At 51.1% G+C, this 20997-nt stretch overlaps 1 long non-coding RNA gene across 2 annotated transcripts; it reads left to right on the top strand.

Annotated features, from left to right (window-relative positions):
• Window positions 1-13754: 13754 nt before the first annotated feature.
• On the top strand, window positions 13755-19932 carry LOC110354258 (uncharacterized). Of its 2 annotated transcripts, XR_002405936.4 has the most exons (5): window positions 13755-13956; window positions 14051-14130; window positions 14405-15285; window positions 15434-18815; window positions 18898-19932. It is a non-coding gene; the product is annotated as an uncharacterized lncRNA (long non-coding RNA). The 2 variants fall into 2 exon arrangements; XR_002405935.4 differs by having other exon boundaries at window positions 14405-18815.
• The last annotated feature ends 1065 nt before the right edge of the window (window positions 19933-20997 follow it).

The raw sequence follows: 20997 nt of genomic DNA, 5'->3' as shown, positions 1-20997 counted from the left end.
CCATCCTGCGGTGGCCAGCCAGAGGCCAAGGTGTGGCGTATGTTCTCGTCTATCCATGTGACAACGCTATTCTTTTGCCATTTAGGTTCAATTTCAGTAACACCATCTGTGTGACAGCGGAGTCAGCTTCGTGTCAGATTTCCACTGGCTGTCAAACAATTCCATAGATTTATGCCAGTCAAGTATTTGTTCCTGTTCCTCCAACTTTTCTCCTTCAAATCACCGAGCGGATCCATCATTAAAATCATTCTAGCATTTTCTGGGTCCTAGCAAGCTGGGAGGTTCAATGGAGATCCAGCCTTTACCATAATAGCCCAGTTTAATGAATCCCAGTGCTAGAAATAACCCAGGACGTTCTTCAAAGATCTAGGCTCTCAAGCTATAGAAGAGCTTTCAAAGTGGACTCGCGTTAGACTTGTCTCCCTGGCCAAGCCGTGCATAATTGCAGGCAGTGGCAGGAGCCCGAGCGGTCTGTGTAATGCGGAGCCTATTAGGACTGCCAGTCCCTTCCTCCGCTGAGCCTCGGAGCCTGTGATGTCTAATAGCCTCTCTTCTTCCCTTCCTGGCAAAGGAGGCTGATAGTTGAGCTCCTGCTGGAGCATTTTTTGCCCTTAGCGGTGGGGATCTCAGCCCTGGCTAAGATGGCATCTATCGCGTTTAGGAAGGGGAATAACACCGGGGCAATCCTAGCACGGCTTTTGGGCTCCTGTAAAGCAGGCTTGGCAGCTGGAGGGGTGTGTGGAAGAAAAGCTGTGTGAGCAGCGAGTGCTCTGTGGGGCAGAGCAGGTCTGCAGGCCAGAATTTAACACCAGCTGCTATGAAACGATCCGAGCCGTGGGCTTTTGTCCTGCCTTGCGTGGAAATTGGCAGCAGTGAATTTGGATTTCGAGCCCTCAGCCGCGGTGTGAGGAGTCTGTAGCACATATTAAAGCTAATGGGGAGGGGGGGGTGTCAAATCAGGGCTTTATCAGCATAAAAGAACTTGGAATACAAAGCAAAGTTAAGCGCAAAGACTAAGGGGCTGATTCTAATTCATCAAATATCCCCACTGCTCACAGTCCCTAATGAAAACATGTGTAACAAGCCTGCAGGGTTAATTTTACAGGGGAAAAAAATTCCAATAAAGCTCCATGAGATTTTCACGTTAAATTAATGTAACGGATGCTTAAAAGCCTTTCTAATTAGGCATTGTTATTAACAGGAATGTCAGGTGAATGAAATCAACCTCTGAGCTGACATTTCACTTGTGTGAACTCCGAAGTTGGTGTTTAATCTGTAGCACATTGCAGCTGCATTATAATGCGATCGCGGGTTCAGCGCTGGAGCTGCAACGTGCGGGTGTTTCTGAGACACTTGAGCGTTTGGCAAGTCTTTTGCCGTTCCATCCCTCCCTGCCACGAAGCATTCGCTCTTCTGTCAACCTGTTGGGGGAAAAGAATCGTAAATAAAGCAAAGCAAATTTTTTTTAAAAAAAAAGGAAAAAAAGAGAAGAGAGAGAGGGAGAGAAGTGGTGACTTGGGGAGCTGAGCTGAGCAGCTGTGTGATTCTTTTTCTGGAGACGTATCCTCGAGGGACTGCCACAAGACGTCAGCTCTGCCGTGTTGTGGTAGGTGGAATTGGGCTGGCTTCAGCTCGATGTGACTTCCAGAGGAAACAGGGCTGCAGCTAGGCGTGAATCCACACGCTGCCACACAAGCTGGGGTTTCTGTCGGGAAGGCACTCACCCGTGTGGGTGTTACAGGGAAGCAGAGACAACACCCCTGCCCTCCTGTGCCGGCACAGCAGCTGGAGCAATGAATTCAGTGGGCACAGATCTTTCAGGTGTACCAAGCCCTGTATGCTTCAGTGGAGGGTCCAGAGAGCTCCTGGCACCGTGCATACACCAGATAAGAGACAGAGAACATTTGGTACAAAAGAAAAGAGCAGCATGAAGGGTAGAGGAGAACTTCTTTCACTAGGAAAGGAAGTTAGGATGAATGACTTACCCTAAATCCTTTCTTCTACCCAGCATCTGTTGAAGAAACAGGAGTTAGCTCAGGATGTGCCAATCCCCAAGGTCATTCCTTCTCTCAGGTCTCTCTGGTTGTGTAGCCATGGGACAGGACTGCCCAGGGGTGTCTTCAGGTCCATGGGACATCTGCTCCACACCTCCCTCCTGGCCAGCTATGCACAAAGCATGCTCTGGCTGCCTACAGCCAATTTTATACACAGGTGAGGATTCATAAACAGATTTTCCTCTTTTCTCCTGAGCTCTGCATGCACAGAGCTGCGTGACTGATCGCAGCAGGTTCCAGTTCTCATTTCAGCTGCAGTCACGCCGTGCTTGTGCCGTTCCTCCAGCTCTTCGTACAGAGGAGCTGAATACCAGGAGATGCTTCGCTGAACTCCCTTTTGTCATGGGAGTCTCGTACCCTGGCCACTGAAATCTTTGGGATTTCACACATTATCTACCTCCGCATTTCTGTAGGCCAGTTTCTCCTCATCTTTCTTCATTCACCACCACCAGGTTCATCTCAATGTTGTGTATTTTTTCGGCTAGCTTGCTGCCCCTGTCCTTCCTGTGTTCCCACATCTCCCATCTGCATCCTGCACCTTGCATCCACCTTTATTTCCCCACAGCAGTTGTTTGGAGCTAAACATTCTCTGAAGAAGAGAAATAGCAGTTATTTGTGCTCAGTGTCTGGACCCTAATTTCTCTTCTCATCAAACTTCTTTTAATTAATGCCTGTAGGAATTTAATCTGTCTACCTTGTTGATACCTCTGGCTATCAGCTGCTGAAAGAGGTGTTCAGAATCTTATCGGCTCACAAGCATGCATTTGGCCTTATTTTGGCTGGTCTTTACTTCTGTGTTTTCCTAATGGCTTCCTTTAAGATTTATTTCTTATCTCTTCCCATAGCCAGTTCATGGCAAATTAAGCAGTGTTGGTCCAGGCCACTTCAATTTCCTTTAGCTTCAGTTACAGATAAATTATCCAAGCTATCTAGAGCGCACACCCTGCTCTGGGAGCCTCTTCCCTCCTGTTCCAGGGCAGCATTTGTGCTGCTCACCCCCGGGTCAGATCTCACACTGCCCTGCGGTGTGACCAGAGGGTTTCGCTGATTGTCCTGCGGGTTGCTCGAGGAGTATCTCCAGCCTCCCACGATGCACCCAACATCCATCAGTGGTGCCCATCAGCCCCCCCAAAAGCCTGGGATGAAGAGCAGGGGTGGGGTAGAAGGATGCTGTATTGGTTTGCAGTTGTAGGGAGAGGAGAACACGCAGGCATGAATTACTGTTTCATTCCCAGGCAAAGCTAAAGCATATTGCCAGGGAGAAGAGGGAGGCACAAATGCCTAATGAATTTTCCAGAGAAGGAAGGCAGATAAATCTGCCCTCACGGAGGAGTCTGACATGAAATCTTCGTTTCACTTGTTTATCTCTGCTTTCTCTCCCACACCTTTACATCTATCTTTCGTTTCCCTGTGCACCCCTTGGGGTCTCTGCACGTTTTCTCAGTCCCTTCCAGCCCACTGATTCCATCACGCTGTTTGTTTTTCCCTTGTACATCTCTCATTCTTTTGCTCCTCCTCTGCTGGTGTCCGTTCTGCTTTTCTCCAGGCAGCTGCTGAACCCAAGAGAGGAACCTGGAAGTCCCAGTGCTGGATGATTTGGCATTGGCAGGAATTTTACCAGCAGCAATACAACAGCGTGGCTTTTGAACCAGAGGCTTTGAAGAGCATCCCTGTCCTTCCACACACCTCCAGGCAGGGTCCAGGGACTTGTGGCTTAACCCAGGGCTCTCCAGGGCTCCCCAGTGAGCTGGGCTGTGCTCTCCGTGGGTGTGATCTGATGTTGTTCCTGCACTAGCTCTAGGTACGCACTGGTTTATTCCAGCTGATGATGTGGCCCCTGCGTCCCACATCTTCACGGAGTCATTAGCAGTGGAAAAGGCCTATTAATTTGGATATACTCCCCTTGGGGCACAAGGGCAGGAGAATTCCCCACCTAGTCATGTCTACTTATTTTCTCATTTCATTTTTTGATGAGGTCTGCATGAGGAAATGGTTTTCAGAGCCAGCTGGCTTGTTGCTATGCACAAGGTATCTTATTGCTCAGAGCCCGATTGCTTTTCTTATTGAAGGTGTCCGCGAAGCTGTCGGCACACAGCTAATAAAGTTCATTGCCATTCTTAAATATGGCTTTTGAATAAGATACTGCTCTGCGCTGGGACCAAAGGAAATTCAAGGCAAACATTTCACAGATCATCCACACTGAACGTCTCCCCTGACTAAGAAATAGCATTACTTCCCCAAGCGGCTTCCTGCTCATGACCGGTCATGAGTGGATTGTTAAATCTCTTTCTGCTCATGTTTTCCAGCCTAGCAGATGAGATTTTTTTCTCCTCCCATTTTCGCAGGGGTGCCAGGAAAACAAAAATCTGCGGTGCGTGCCGAGGCTCCCAGGAAGGGGACACAGCCCATAAACGCTCAGCTTGGGCTGTGCAGGCACTGCAGCTGGCGAAGCCGCCCACAACTGCTGCACCTTCTTATGTGCACGTGAGAAAACACAGAGAGAGGAAGGGGCTTCTGTTTGGTCAGCCAGCAGACCCAAACACAGCAGATAAGCTTTGGAGCACGATGTGCTTCTTCAGAGGCTGGTCTGTTCCAGCCAGGCTGCTCCTGTGCATTTTCAGATGCATGCTAATGAGCTGGGCGGTGTGACGGGGGGGAACTGGGCATTTTTAGAGCAGATGAATGTACAAGCAAGGGGACAGGCAGTAAGTGATCTGTCTGTGTTCACCTGGGGTCTGATGTTCCTGTTCCTGATGCAAAGACTTGTGTACTCCGAAGCAGATCTAATGAAGGCTCCCCTCCTTTGCCTTACTCATGTTCATAAAGGCTCCTGACTGCTGCTGCACTGCTGCTACCTGTTACACACGGAGAAGTGAACCCATTAGGAGAAGTACCGGCAGGCAAGATTAGCAGGCAGGCTGGCAGGTAACCCATTCACTAGATCCCCACTGTCATTTTAAGAGTCTGTTTGAGCAGCTATTTCTGAGCTCTTTGGTCCAGCTTTGGAGTCTTTGCTTTTGCTTGCACCGCTCGAGTTTTGGTGCTGGGCTGGGCTGGAAGGGGATGTTGTGATGGCACACAAGGACTTCAGCATCAGCTGAGGTTTGCGTGCAGTGAGGGCAGCACGAGCAGTGGTTCTGCAATCATAGCTCGGTACATGATTTGCACATCTGCATGCTTTGAAGAGGCAGCCTGTGTATTAGCTTGTGAAAAAGTCCTTCATGGGGGCCACATTTTGCTTTCAGGTGTTGCAAAGCAAAATGAGACTGATATAAACTAAGGGAAGCATTCAGCCTGGCAAGGTTCAAGTGGGAATTCAGGGCTGGCTTACTGCTCTCCATGTTTTCCGAGGAACCTCAGCAATCTGTCTATTTTTCTCAAAATAATTTTGACGAATTGGAGAAATGGTCTGGAAGAAATAGGATGCAATTTAATAGAGATAAGTACAGGATTCTACATCTAGGCAGGAATAATGAACTGTTCACATGTGAGATGCAGAAATACAGAGTTGACTAAGCAGCAATCCTGCTGAAAAGACAGGGGCTCATTTTTGATCAATATGTGAATGGGAGTAAGTGATGTCAAGTTGCTGTGAAAAATGACGAGCAGGAGAATCTAGGCATAAGTGTCACCAGCAGAATACAGGGAACAGTGTTTGTGCTCTGCCCAGCACTGCAGAGATCTCAGCTGGGTGCCTGGGTCTGGTCTGGGGCACAACTCGTCCAGGGAGTTGCAAAGCAATAGAAGGGAGCCCAGCTCAGAAAAGAGTGCCTGAAGAATAGTGGACATGATCTGCTGAGAAAGATTGAGTAAACTGGAATTGTTTAGTCCAGAGAAGAGGAACTAAGGCAAGAGAGGAATGTTCCTTAAATATGAAGGAAGAAGGCTGATGCAAACAGAATGGGAATAATCAGTTTTCCGTGTCCATTGGGAGCAGTGCAGCTAGCACCAGGCAACTGCAATTTGAATTAAACACTTAGAGAAGCCTTCCCAAGAGGAAAGATAGCAAAACGCTAGACAGAATGGCTCAGGACGGGCGGAGCCTGCATTTGTGCAGGGCATCAAGAATTACCTGGACAGACAGCAAATAAAAATGATACAGTCACATCAGTTCTGTATGCAGGCTGCAGCCTGGGCTAGGTGGCTTCTTGGGATCCTTTCCAGCCCTGTGGTTCCAGGACACTCAACGTGCTGCCACGTAGATCAGTGGCATTGCTTTGTGCTTACTCAGCATCTAAGTTTTGCAGCAAGCAATACCACTGAGTCAGCTTGCAAAGACATCTCTATCAATTTGGAGCTTTGCTGCCCTTGACCTCCCTCTTTTGTCTATGAGCTCCAGAAAGCAGTCCCCGTGAGTGTCTGCAAAGCATCCAGCACTTGGAAGACATTGCCATAGATAGCAGTAACTGTTTTATGGCTTCATTGCAGCATCACTGGCCGTGTGAGCCATGCTCCCAGCTTGCTGGGTTGTAGACCCTGTTGGAAACGTCTTTCGATGATCAGCCTAGTGCACAAGAGACTGAGGAGAGAGGTTTCCCTCTGGTCCCTGGCAGGAGGAATGCAGTAGCTGATACTGTGGCCATCGGGACGTGCTTTGCAGCATGTGGTGATGATTTTTCTTGAGCAGTGTGTAATGTGCTCCTGCAAGGCCTTGCACTAGTGGCTTGCATTTAAATGCTCCTTTTCCCTGCCGTACGAGCTGAAATTGAATAACCCAACGTAACCCTTGAAGAAACAGTGCTGCAAACAGAAAACATTACTGCATCTGCTCTAAGAACAACCTTCTCTGCATCTTTCCCTTAAATGCCTGCTTTCCTCTGTTTAACAGAACGAGTAATTAACGATGTTAATTTTAATCTCATTTGCTAATGAAGGCAGCCTAATTGCACAATAATTGGCAGCAGCTATAGCAGAAAACAGAAAATAAACCCTGCATATGTAATTCACTCTAACTTCTTTCTAATTGCCTCTCCAATGGCTCTCCATCATCAATGGTGTCTTTAGGGGATTTTGGTAATGAAGAGAAGCAGGGGAGACAGGAGGAGATATTGCCACTGACAGGAAGGCGCTGGCATGACAGGCCAGTACCTGCCTCCTCCAAGCCATCCGAGCTGGGAGGCGATGAGTTTCTAGATGTGCCAGGTACAGAGCCAAGAACAGAGCATTCAGTGGCAGGAGTTCCCTTGGATCATGCAGCATGGCCAAAAACTCGCCCAAATAAGAACACTGCAGAAGGACCTATCCTGCTGGATCCCTTCTGTCTGCACAGCTCAAGATGTCTCCTCCGTCCATCACTGATCGTTCCTGAAGGCCAACAGAAATGAACTTTGCTTTTACAAAAAGGGAAGCTGAGGCCCAAAGAGGATCAGAACTTGCCCTGGAGTTCCCAGGCCGCATGGCTGGGAAGGCACAAGCGAGGCACAGATGACAAGTCTTGCTTTACTCTAAGGGTTAAGAGCTGGCTGACAACTCGTAGCTCACACTCATCCTTGCTTTTCCTCCCCTGCCTGTGGGGCTTTGCTGGCCGTCATGTCATATTAACCCCCCCCCAAGCACTGCTCCCTGTGGTTGCTATTTTAAGTCCTACGCTCACGCTCTCCCACACTATCCAGTCCCCTGCTGCAGAAAGCCAGGTGTCTGCCACATCAGCAGCAAATGCCCATGCAAACCAGCTTCTTTTTTCTTTTATACAGTCCTTCTTCTTTCTTTGGCATTGTATTCAAATCAGTTCTCCCCTGTACCATGGGAGCCTCTCATAGACACAGAAGCCCCAGAGGATGTTACATTTCCCGATGAAATTGTGTCCAGCTGTTCCTTAACTTTCTAGCAATGTCGGTAGGTGCACCAGCAGTTAGGTGCTCTTTATCTTCATTTAGGGATTATGTTGTATTTGGGGTTGAGAAGACGTGGCTCCAGGCTGGATTAGCCAGCAGGAGCGGGACAGCATTCAGCCAGGCAGCCACAGCTCTGTTAGCACAAACCGCGCTCGGAGATAGCTGGCTTATCTGCGGATCCCATCTGCAAGGATTGAAAGCTCAGGAGATCTCCATTTATCTACAGAATGGGAGCTGGGACAGCGTGCCTCGACTGCTCTGCCCAGAGCTGCTCTGCTGGGAAAGTCAAAGTGTCTCTGAGCAAAGGGCCCACCAGCACGGGCACAGCTCCTGCAGCGCAGCGCAGCCTCCGCTCCAGTGGATGAAGCACTGAGGCTGGGTGGTGCAGGTCAGGGGGCCGGATCTGAAGCAGGGCTGCAGCTGGTGTCGTGCACTCCTGCGGCCAGGTGCCAGGGAAGCACTTTGAACATTCCTCTGAACCAGGGGTGCAATCCCGTATGGATTTGTGTCCGGGATGGGCAAACACAAGGAGTGCAACACAGGCATGTCCTGCAGGGACACTGCAAGTGCTGGTGGTGCTGTGGGAACCCCACGAGAAGCAAGGGCTTTGGTGACACTGCAAACCCATGCTGTCCTCCTGAGAGAGGTTTGCCTTCTGTTACGATTTCAGCAAGGGCATATGAACACAGGACTGCCACTGCCACTGCCCGGCAGCTGGGGCATTGTGCAGGCACTGCCAAGCACGCAGGGAGCTTCCTCAGTCCCAGTAACACTGCCCTGCTCTTTGCATTTCCCCACCTGCTGCGAGCAGGAGACAGGATTCGCCCCAAGACAGGATTTCTGCTTGACACGGAATCGTGTAATCTCATGTCCAGGGCTGCAGCCATGGGAACTGAGACACCAGTGCTCTCACACCTTGGCTTCTCTCAGGGTTTTTAGGAAGGCGAGTTGCTGAGGAGGAAGAAAGCTTTTCCTGCAAGTGATGCTTGTCAGGTGTGACAAAGCTGAACCTGGAGGACTGCTCCTGTTGGTGCCTTCAGAAACCCCAGCTGTTCTGCCCTTCCCTAGCAGAGCAGGCATCCCACCACCAGCAGCGGGCAGAGTGCTCAGCCCTTCGTCCTGGTGGCTGCTGGCAGCTGGGGTCAGCCACCAGCCTCGCTCCCTGCTCTCAGCACCCACCACATGGTGTCTCGTGGACCACCTCCACGTGCTTGGTGTTTCCTCCAGGACTGACTTCACTCCCCGCTCTGCCATCCACCACCTCCTTTCCCAGTTCCTCCTCAGTGAAGCTGCTTCTGTTCTGTTCCTGTAATTAGCTCCTTCCTTGAGCTGTTCTTTTCAGCTGTGCAATTGAATAACAATTGAAGCAAACATACAAAGAGGGAACAAGAGCTGGAGTTTCATTTGAGCAGACGCAGCTGTCATTTCACCCCTCAGAGGGGGGCTACTGGAGGACGGAGGCAATGGGGTCTGGCTGGCTGGAGACCTTCCTGGCCCTTCCTGGACAAGGTCACGTTCTGGAGAGGGAGGTGGGAGAGGAGACATTTGCTAAAGGACTCGTCAGTGGGCAGCTTGGAGGAATTACGCTGGCTGGAAATCCCGGCAGATGCCTCGCAAAGATTTGATGATTCACATCTCTTTTAGCCTGCTGGCCTTTGAAATAGAACAGTCTAATTAGTGGAGCTCATTATAATCAGTCACTCAGGCTGCTGAAGATCTGGAATGGGGGCTGATTCCTGAGCTTCTTAACAAGGCCCGGGTTCAGTCAGTGTTAGTGGGGTTTCCAGAGGTCTTTGAGGACTCAGGATGCCTTTGTGGTGTCGTGGTGTCCCCCTGCGGGGACAGTACCCCTTGGAAAGCCGGACTCCTTCAGGAGCAATGCCATAGGCTCAGCCTGGCCATGAACATGAGGCTTCAGAGGAAGCTTTGAGACAGCTTGAGGATCAGTTGTTCACCCATCACAGACCTTCCACCCTGTGGAGCAGGGCTCTTTGGACCAGCAAACAAGGTAAAGCAGGGCAGGGAGCCCAGTTTGGGCATCTGCTTCTGTAGCACAAAGGCACACTTTGTGCACTCCCTGCTCAGAAGGCACCGGATGTCTTCTTCTCCCTGACCCCACTGGAAAAGATTGCTGAGCTGCTCATCTTCTCCTACCACTCGCTGCGGGATCTGCCCAAGCAGTCCTCTTGCTGTAGAAAGCCAAGCCTGCGAGGAACACGGCCATGGTGTCACCACCTCCATCAGCGGGTACCACTGCCCTCCCCGGCACTGGGAGTGCTTGTGGCAGCCTGCGAAGCACAAGACTCACCACTTCCCATGCTGGACCGACCCAAACCCAGCCTTCACCACCATCCTTCAGGAGGCCTGGGAACTGGGAAATCCCTGCCGACGGCTTCAGGTTCTTCATCTTGTCTCCAGAGCCACAACACATCACCTCCCCTGCACCTGGGGCTGAGCGCTGGGGCTGCGGCCGTGCCCGATGCGCTTTGTGCCGGGCACCGACCCTCACATCACAGAGCAAAAGCCCGGGGCCCGATGCGAGTGTGGCTGAAATGCCAAGCCCGCTCTGAGCCGCGGGATCCAGCCTCCTCCTGCCAGCCCCGTGGCACTTGCTGACGTTTGTGGACTGAGAAGTGAGCAGGAAGGCCAAGCAGCAGGCAGCGCGGGCAGATGTGGAGTGGGAATGCCCCGTGGCGTGGTTTTTTTGTTCTCTGGGGACTCTTCGGCCTGCCAGCTTGTTGGAAGGACGGGAGGTGGGGACATAGGCTGGGACTGTTTGTCATTATCAGTAGGGGTCACTGCTGACAGATGTCCTCCGAGCTTTTAGAGCCTGCGAAGCTGCTAAATGCTAATTTTTTAAATGAAGTTGTCAACTGATCTGTGATTTGATTGCACAATTGCAGCGTTCAGGATAAATCATGCAGAAAATCATCTAATTAAACTAATAAGGAGTCCAAGGCGGGAGATGTTCTCCGATTGTTGCCTTGGTCACAGGAGGAGGAGAAAAGGCCCTTTTGGACATTTTTTTTTTCTAGGCAGGGATGGAAATGAGACTAATGTGCAATTTCACCAAGACCTTCGTGCAGCCTGGCTACCACTGGAGCCCGCAGGGTACGTGGGTTTATGATCTTGGCCAGCACAGAGCCCTTGGGGTCATGGGGCTCCTCACCTCTCATCCCTGGGTACCCCCCAGGAGAGGCCAGGCCGGGCTGTGCCGTAGGGCAGGGATTGTTATTTCCAGCCCTCGCCTGCCCTGTTGGCCTGCTGTGATTGAGGAAACTCTGCGCTCTCACCCTGTCTGGTATCAGCCATTACCCCACTGCGTTTCCGTGGCCTATAGCACAACGCCCTTGTAGCTAGATGAGGGATGGTGTGGGCAAATCATTCCGTGTGCTCTCCTCCGCAGGAGCTGACAGCAGTGGGCATCGCTGCGCCAGGCCCTGAAGCAGGTTTAGGCAGCAGCCAATTACCCCCGCTCAGCGTTTGGCCAGGACGGCACATCTAACGCCTTGATTCCTGCACAAATGCAGCAGGAGCTTCACTGACAACAGCTGCTCGGGGCCTTGTTTTTATGTCACACATGAAAAACAGCCGCACGGGAGCGCCTCGCTGGTTCTGCCCTGTCTGCTCGTATTCCGTCCTCAGGAAAAGAAGCGCCGCTGCCTTCCCGAGTGCCCGTCCCCAGGAGGGGGGGTTAATGTGTTCCCAGCACCGAACGCCACCTCCTGCATCGCCTCTCGTTCCCCAGCCCGATGGCACCAGCTGTGCACACTGCTGTTTGAGTCCTCCCTGAGCAAAGCAGCAACTCAAGAGGTATTCAAGGTAGCTCGTACCTGTGTCGTGCTCTCTGAGGGATGTGCATTTCCCTGACTGCTGGGAAATGCAGAAGGCCATCTGGACGGGACCTCAAAACTCCTGGAGGTTCAGCAGTCCTCTCAGCTGTTTCATCTCTCGTGAAACCATCCGTACTCTGGGAGTTGATCACTTTTAGTTTTCTTTTTTAAGTTGGCTGGAAAATGCATTTTCCTAGCTGTGGGACAGGCTGACCCAGTTAGGGCTCAGTTCAGCAAGTGCTGCGGTTTGGGCTGGGGAGCAGTAGGGGACAGGAAAGTTAAGCAGAGAGCTGAACAGTGTCTGTCAGTTACACAAACTCCACGTCTCATTCTGAAGTAACCTTTCCTCCAATGCTGTTTTTAACAAACAAATAAAAATAAGCGAGTGGGAGTCAGTCAGTAACTGTTAAATCACCCCAAACTAAAAAGCTAATATTTTGGGTTTGCCTTACATAAAGCATTTCGGGTGGCCTGTAGCACATTTCTTTTCTCTCTTTTTTTTCTCATCTCTCTTGATTATTTTTGGTTTGGTCACCGAACTGAAAAATCCATCCTTTGCAGCGCTGTAAGTAGAATTCCTTGTCAGAGATTTTCTCAAGCAACGGCAGCAGCGGGGATGTTTGGTGGGAAAGGTGGCAAGAACAGCATTAATACCAGCTCTGCGCCTCGGGCCTAAGAGAGCTGTTAACTCACAATAACACCTTGGGGTATTATTGATTTTCAGAGTGACTGCCTTGTTTTTGACAGCATAATTTTGTCATTCCCTGGGTCATTTTACTTTCTAATGGGAAGAAAAAGCCAGAGGATCAGACTGCTTTTTAATGGAGAAAGAGCGTCCTGGTTCTCTGGCTGTGTTGTGACACTGGAAAATGTACTTGTGAAAGTCGGGAGGTTGGCTGAAAGTCGTTTGGTGTTTGTTCCCCGTCTGTGCTAGGGCCTGGTGTGATCAGGAGCTGGGGAGCCAGGGACATGCCCTGCTCTCGGGCATCCATTGCTTACAGGGAATGTCACCTATTTTTTGTTGTCATCACTAGCAGGGCTCAGGCTGCTCCTCTTCTCTGGTGAAGCAGAGCAGTTCTCGTGTTACCGGTGCCTTCAGCTCTGAAGATAATCATCTTGGGAGCCCTTCCAGGAGGAATGGCTGCTCTGGCCTGACATGCAGAATTTGGGCAACATGAGCCTAACTTCAAAATTTGTCTTCCTGGGAATCCCATAGGAGAGTATTTCTTCACTTCTGTTTGGCTTTGGCTATTACTTGAGTAAAAGACCTTGGACTGAGAAGCATCAGGGCCTTTTGAAACCTATTTTAATCATCCAAAGTCAGCTTGACCATTATTGGTTTCATTTACCTGCAGGCTTTTTTTACTGACCACTCCAAAGCCAGGTCTATTGGCAGGTTTCTCATTCAAACCCAGCTTACAATCTCTGTTGGAAGCACAATACAACTTTGCAGAAGTTTCCTCAGGGCTCCCCTGTTTGCACCCGTGCACCCCTACCCACATCCATGGGGCATCCAGGAGGGAAAACATGCACATTAAACTCGTCCTGCAACTCACCGTGCCTGATCCTTTTGCTCTGCCCCTTCTCCGCCCCAGGGAGATCTTGCTGCTGTGCCCCACAGTGGCCAGAGTCTCATGCAGCTCACGAAAGGAGCCTCTTTCTGTGGCTCAGCTGCTGAACAAGGGCAGCAGAGGTCCTACATGATGCTACGAGCTTGCTCCTTCCCCTTGCAGCTCCTTGGGCTTGGAGGCTTCCCTCCATCCTGCTCTGCAGGGCAGGAAGGTGGGCACAGGCTCCAAAAAGCCCCCCCACAGCGGCAGAGTTGTTTAAAAACGCTGACCAGAGTCATGGTGCCTTTAAGGACTTGAAGTCTAACTCTCGAGTTGCCAACTTGCCTGGCATTTAGGCGAGGATCTCGGGGGGAAAAGGCAGGAGGTGTGGCTAGGGGAGACCTTTGGCAGATAAGTTTTCAGCAGCTCATTATCAGCTGAGGAGATTTCAATGCATGTGAAATACGAAGCTGCTAATTTGTATTTTAATATTCCTCTTGTGTCCCATCAGCTGTATAAATTAAGTAAATTCAATCAAAGGCTATCCCTTATCTATTGCCTGCGTGTGCCTTGCCGGGGTGCTTCAGAGAGCTGGATCTGTTACAAAGCGAGAGGGGAAGGGAACAGAAATCTGAGATCTCTCCCGATATATCAAAGTCAGGCGGAGGGAGAGCATTGATCGCAAGTAACTAGACAACAGCATGTGCAATAAAAAAAAAAGAGAGAGAAAGAGGAAGAAGAAGCAGTCAGAACAATCTCTCTTTTCTCTTCCCTTTCAGCATCCTCAGCTTTGAATTACAAGTGAATGAGAGCTGACTTATTCCTTTTTTAAGGGAGAAATGCACGCACAGGAGTCAGGGTAGGTAGAATTATGGCTCCCTTGGCCATCGTAGATTGGCCCCCTTGTGTGTGTGTAGTATTTTGTATTACAGTTTATGGGGCTAACTTTAATGTCTTAATATATATGTGCAGTGTGCCAGAATTACAGCTGGAGGGGGAACCATAACTTTGAACTTCCTGACTTTTGTGCGTGTAAAATCTCAGCTGTAATGTTAATTTACTCGAGGTTTTTTGGTTGCTGTTGTTGTTAGCCGTTCCCTCTCTTACCCCCCCCCCCCTCAATTTCTTTATAGATCCAAGAAGGACGAGAAGAGGGAAGTGGCAGCATGCTTATTTGATGCTGCAAATGATACGCTGGTGCCGGTAATTTCTAGGCAGGCTGCAGCTGTCGATGCTGCAGGCAGGGAGGTGGAGGTGCAAAGGCTGTTCCAGGGCTCAGAAGAAGAAAAGCCAGGCCTGGCTCAGTGCCTGGCAGGGGCGCCAGGGCAGGAGGGGTGCGGGGTGGGAACAGGACAGTTTGGGAAGGTTTGGCGCTGCTGTTAACACTCACATAAATTCAGGGCTGTGGGATGCAGCTCGTCTTCCCCACGGGACCGCAGGGCAGGGCAAGCAGAAGGGTGGCAGATCTTCTGCTGGGCTTAATGCTAAAGCAAGGAGAGCCTGGGCTTATTTAGCCCTGCCAGCACCATCTGATGGGCCTCGCTGGTTAATTGGGAGCAGCCTGAGCCCTCCCACTGAAGCAGGGCAGCTCCTGCCTGCAGCTGGATGCTGGGCGCTTCCCCAGCCGAGCAGGTTGCCTGGCATTTTAAAGGCTTTTCCATTCCTTTTCACAGTAATAAATAAATAAATAACACTTAGAAAGACATCAAGCTTTAAGTGACGAAATTGGAGCCTTGAACGATGTATCTATCTGGTTTCCTGCATCTCCATCCCATGCTGCTTCCCTAATGACTAGTTCAGAGAAGGCACGAGTGGAGCTTTTCTCCTCTGCTCAGCTGCTTCTCTTCACTTCGTTCATCGGCGCTGCCGAGTTTTCAGGTCCCTAATTCTCTGTTGAATGCACTTGAAATCAGCTCAACAGCTTTGAGGGAGGGACAGACTGACAGGTGGACAGACACGCGCTGATTGCTCCACTGTTATTTTCTTCAGCAAGATGATTGGAAAATAGATTAAGGTAAATATGACCACTGTGCCCAGGAGCCTTGCAGAAACCTTGCTCCTCTCTCCTCCTAGAAGTCCCCTCTCTGCCATTCCTACCCACATCCTGCCCTGCCCCAAATAATTAAGAGCACCGAAGTTCTGGTTCCCTTCTCACATGGCAGTCCTGAAAGCAGCAAAGGAACCCCCAGAGTCTGGCCCCGACACAAGCACGAATGCAGAGGAAAGAGAGAAACCCCAGCAAAACCACGCTGCCTGGCAGAGAAATAACCACGCTTCCTCTCTCTCTGTTCCCCTCTCCCAACTGCTTAGAAATGCTGAGCATTCACTGGCTGCCTCTGAATCCCCCTCCAGACAAAACCGCAGCATAATGAGACGTGGAAGGAGCGAGCCACTCGCCTAAAGACACCACTTCTTTCCTCCCCTCCTCGCCCTGCAAGGTGGGGGGAAGCTCAGAGGCGCCCGCGCTGCCCCAGAGCCCTTCGTTTAAGCAGCGTGCAGCAACCACCACGCAACCCTCCCAAGGATTTCAGCTCATTTTCCCCAAGGCTGGTGTAGCATTAAGTTCTTATATCCAAAAGCAGCCTTTCAAATTGCTGCCTGGTGCGTTACATAAATCCTCACCAGGATCCTCGGAGACTGCAAGCAATTACACTAGGTGCTGAGGAAGCAAGTGAGAGCTCAGAGAAAGGTTAAAGGAAGAAGAAGAAAAACAGAAACAACAAAAATCCCAGCCCTGGTAGCAGCTTGGAGTGGGAGGGAAACCCGCACGCTGAGCCAAGGCAGCGTGACTTGCGTGGAAATCACATCTTGGCCCATTCAGGCCAGGGCCCAAGGGAATTTCACCCACATTTAACTGTGATACTATTTGGTGATGATCTGTAGAGCTGATACAGGCCCTAAAACAGCAGAAACAGTTGTCATCGGTGGCCCAGAGAGTCTGTAGATGGCTCCTAGAAGCCCATGCTCGTGAAGGCATTATCTGGATGCCCTCCAGCCAGGGACAGTGCCCTCCGTGTAGACCTCCCTATCTCCTCCACTCACCTATCTGGATACACACAGGTCTCAGGAAGCACTATTCACACCACCTCACCTTGCTGCTCAGCAAGAAATGGCAAGCAGCTGCACTTCGTCGCCCTGCAGCTGGCTGAAGGGGTGAGAGCAGTTCAGAGCTCACACTGACCTGCCCGGGGCACTGCCGGAGCCCTTACAGGATCTGTCTGAGATCAAGCGAGGAACCGGCACCCAGAGACTGAACTGAGACGTGAAATTGCCCTGGCTGGGTCTGTGGTGCAGAGGTGATGTCTCCGGTCAAGGATCGAGGGTCCTCCGTGCAGAGCTCTGGGTGAGCTCCTCGGCCCTGCACACACAACCGCTCTGCTTTAGGTCTGGCTCCAGCTGAGCCACCGTGGGGCTGAAATCAGCTGTAAACACAAGTTGGTACCTTCCCTGCCTTCCCATTTCCCCTCAGGGCAATAATCTCCATTAGCGAACGTCTCCAAAATGCTTCCAGCTCAGCGTGTGGAGCCTGATGTCTCCAAAGCCTCCCCCGCACTTGATGCAGAAGTGCTGTTTTCCCAGAGCTGCCCCGTGCCTAATGCAGGCGAGTCCGCTCTCCCTGGTGCTTTGCTCCCCGTTAGTCCCGTAATGCTCTTATCCTTCACAGCCTGACAGCTCTTATGCCCGGCCTATAGGTAACTTCTTTTTTTTTTGGGGGGGGGGGTTAGGGTTGCAGTGAATACATCAAGTAGATTTAACAGGGCTGCCCAAATTCACAGTGCTCATAACACAGGCGTTTCCCTAATAGACAGAGGCATGGATTTAGCTGTCAGGCAGCTGCATTAAGAAAATGGATAGCGGATCCTGGAGACATCCGAGCTCTGGGCGGAGAAGGAAGTTTAATCCAGGTACAGTGTGCTGGCAAATGTGTCACTGACTGGTTGGAGAGTCTGCTGATAACTCTCGGTCTTACCTATCCTCTGGTGGCACAGCAGGTGCTGATAACCTGCTGTTAGAGGGGAGAGCAACGTGCAGGAAGGGAGCTGCAGGACGGGAGCCCACGTGCTGACCCCCTGCACTACTCAGGAGAGCTGCTGGGCAGCAGTGGCCTCAGAGGGATCCCTGGGAGACACCCAGCGCCTGCAGCCAACTGAACTGTGGATCAGGGCTTTGCTCTCGGCAGGTTTAAACGTGACCTGGGCAAAATCCTGGTCTTGGGACCTGTGGGTCACAGCAAAACCTCGTGCTCATGCGCTGTGCCTGGCTACAAACTCTCACTTCCATGATATTTAGCCATTTCCCACCTGGCAGCAGGCCCTCTCTGTATTTCTTTCCCAGGTGGGTGTAGGCTGCAGAATGGTCTCGCTCCTCCTCAGCACAAACCGACAAACAAAGCACGAAAGTGGCTGCAGGAAATCTGAGGAAAGCAGGAAGAGAAGGAGAATCTGCAGGCCACATCCTCCCTGGTATCTCCAACCATCTTTGAAAGACTTCTCCCTTCCTTTGGCAGAGCCAGCCAGCCCTTCATCTGGGAACTGCACGAGTCTCAGACAGCTTCAAAGCAGTTGAAGCTTTCACGTTCCCAGCTGTGGGGACTTTCAGAGTCTATATTTAGGCTTTTCTATAGGATAAGGGACAGTCAGCATGGTTTCTGCTGTAGAAAATTGTGTTTCTCCGACCCACTTAAATCCTTAGGATGAGTTAAGAGACCAGTGGATAAAAGGGAATGAGAGAGTATATATACACACACTCCTCCTTTTGAATTTCAAAAGCCTTTTTTTGATAAAGACCTTGACAGAATGCTATCAAGGCACGGTGTTGACCAGGGGGTGCGAGTTAAAATCCCTCTGATAGATTAATGCGGTCGGAGAGAATAGGAAGAAATGGGCAATTCTCAGCAGGGGAAATTGTGATTGTCGAGGGGTTCTGGCAGGTCAGCCTCAGATGGGAATATTGCTCACTCTATTTACTAATGGCTGTGGCCAGGGCTGACTAGACAGGTAGCTGAGCTTGCCGATGACACATTTTTTCTATTTGTTTTGAAGACTGAAAGGGAGTGAAGAGTGACTTTAACGGGGATGGGAGCCTGGTGTCCTGATTTCCACCTCTGACTTCAGCTGGCCCAGCTTGGCTGCCGAGAAGTGCCTGTGATTTGCACTCAAGGCCCTTTTGTTTGCAGGCAGCGAGGGAAGCAGACTGGAGAGGGCTCGCGACCGAGCCGGGCTGCTCATTCCCAGCTGCCCACATTTCCCGACGAGCCGTGCTGCTTCGTCTGGCACATTCGGCTGCCATATGGCCCCAATCTGAGGGCTGCGGCCGTGAGTGGCCAAGTCAGGATAGCTTCCCGGCATCGGAGAGGGGTTTCTAATTAGTCTGCAACCCTGCCAGGGTGTTGTGAGAAGGAAGTTAATTAGCAGAAGCCATTTGGACAGCTTGCCAGGGAAGTCAGGCTTGTTCTTCACCTTAGTCTGATTTCTCTGTCTGCTCCTCTGTCCGTCCATCCCCACGCACAGCCCTCTCTCAGCCCATACCTGCCCGTGTCTGTCTGTCCAGCCAGCCAGCATCGTCCTGCTCTTCAGCTCTTGTTCCTAGATAGCCCTTACTGCTTCTCCTGCGGGATCACTGTTAGGATCCTGCTTTTCCCCACGACCAAGTCCTGCTCCCCAGGCTCTGCACGCCGCTGTTTCCCATCACGAGCAAGCCCTGCTGGGCATCTTTGGGTAAGCAGAGCTCCACAAACCCCACTGCTTCTTCAGGAAAAAGCCACCGTGGCTTTGCTGCCTTCTCCAGCCCCTCACCCACGCTCTCTTTGCAATTCCCCCACAGGAATTGCAGCTAAATCGAATTAGAGTAATTAACTTTTGGTCACACTTTTAATTGAGTGTCAGGAGGGAGAAAAAAGATGAGAAGTTAATTGAGATGAAAGGAGATGACATCAAGCAACAAACTCCGGTTAATGCGTGTTGGTGGAGCCTGGATGAGTGTTCATGGTGGTCATGGCAAACCTTTCACGTCTTGTTCATAGACCTCGTGTCAAACCGCTGCCTGGGTTTGGGGAGGGGTCCTCCTCTCGGGAAGGGGCTGTTGGGATTGGATCATCTGGTCGCTTTTGCTCTCCAGCTCTTTTTTGCACCAGGTTGATAATTGCACAGTTTCACATCTAGGCTGTGTGAATTTTAATCGGACAAACTGTTCCAGCCTGATAGGCTCCAAACGGTGTCATAAACTCAAACAAGAGGGAGTTGTGCTGCTCTGGTAGGACGTGGCAGAGACCTGCTCTGTCCTCTAAACAAGGGTGGCAGCCTTACGCCACGTCGCAGCTTCAGGACCTTCTGACACTTCGATCTGCTCCGGGATTTATGGGAGGGAAGATGGTGTCTCATCTGTTAAATGAAGTGCCTCAAATAAAGACTCTCATTTCTATTTATTAAGACAGTTATTATATAATAATTAAGCACCAGTTGCTGACACAAAACGTATTTATGGAGCTTTAACAACTGCAGGCAGGGAGAGATAAATAGATGCTGCAGAAGTGATTGGGGTTTCACATATTGCAGCTATCCATTAAACCTCGGGGAGAGGCAGAACTTGGTGCTTAGGACACTTTCACGACCCAGGGCTGGATGAACTATTGAAAATGGAAAGTTTTTTCTGGTAGGGAAAACAGAGCTGCTGTGTTGAGAAAGCTGTCCCGAAGCTAGGGGAGGCTCATGCACGAGGCACCCTGAGAGTCGGGCGTCCCTGTCACTCCCTGCTTGTCCTGAAAGCCTCGAGGTCCCAGGTGGGGTTGGCAGCGGGGCTGCATGATGGAAAGCTTCGCCTCCTCTTCCAGGAGTCCTGCTGGGTATCAAGTTCAGGATCCCTGGATGCTTTCCCCATCCCTGTGGGATCCTACTCATCTCACCCATCCAAAACGCGCCCTGATTTTGTCCATCCCATTGTTTCCCCTGGTAGCCTGTGGCAGCACACTGTGGCAAGGACTGGCAGTGGTGGGGAGAGGAGGGAGGCCGTGTTTCACAGCAGCTGGCTGTCATGCAGAAGGCTTCAGAAAGCATCCTGGTTTCTTGCCTGCTGGGCTAATCCCAGGTCGCTCTGGCTGAGCTGTGCTCCTGGAGAGGGGAGAGGACAGTAAAGGGTACCAGGTATCTTGAAATCCTCCTCTAATTAAGACGTGCTGCTCATTATAAGCAAGCCAGGGGATGAAGGAGAACAGCTCACTGCCTCCGACGAGGTCTCAGGAGCTGTGAGGGGTGGTGGTCTCAACTCGAGTTCCACTGCAGCTTCTCGCTGTGACCCTAGCAAAAACCTTTCCTTGCGCACCATGAGCAGTCTCTGCAATCTCTCCTCGCCCGGAACAGGTCCCACCAAACACAGCAGGGTACAAACGTGCAGAAACGCCTGCCCTTCCTTCATGCCATCATCGCCGAGACCTCGTGGGGCTGTGCTGGCGTTCGCCTCCTCCGACAGCCCAGCTCCGCTGCGGCAGCCGAAAGGGAGGGGGTAACGGGGAGGATGGGGAAAGCAGGGGAAACGTGAAACAGAAAGCTCTCTGCAGCTTGGTATTAGGCAGGGATTTGGGAAGGTTGGGAAGATATAAAAAGAACTTGAGAGATGTGTTTTCTCTGGGATTAAGACCGCAGAGTCCATCTCGCTGTGGTTTTAGCTGCCTGGAGGCTGTGTAACACAGCAGCTTCAAAGTGGAAATCTGCAGCAACGGAAAAGGAATGGT

The sequence above is a fragment of the Anas platyrhynchos genome, chromosome 20, assembly GCF_047663525.1.
Source record: "Anas platyrhynchos isolate ZD024472 breed Pekin duck chromosome 20, IASCAAS_PekinDuck_T2T, whole genome shotgun sequence".
Classification (NCBI taxonomy): Eukaryota; Metazoa; Chordata; class Aves; order Anseriformes; family Anatidae; genus Anas; species Anas platyrhynchos.
The sequence above is the reverse complement of the archived record's forward strand: the minus strand, read 5'-3'. Positions and strand labels throughout refer to the sequence as shown.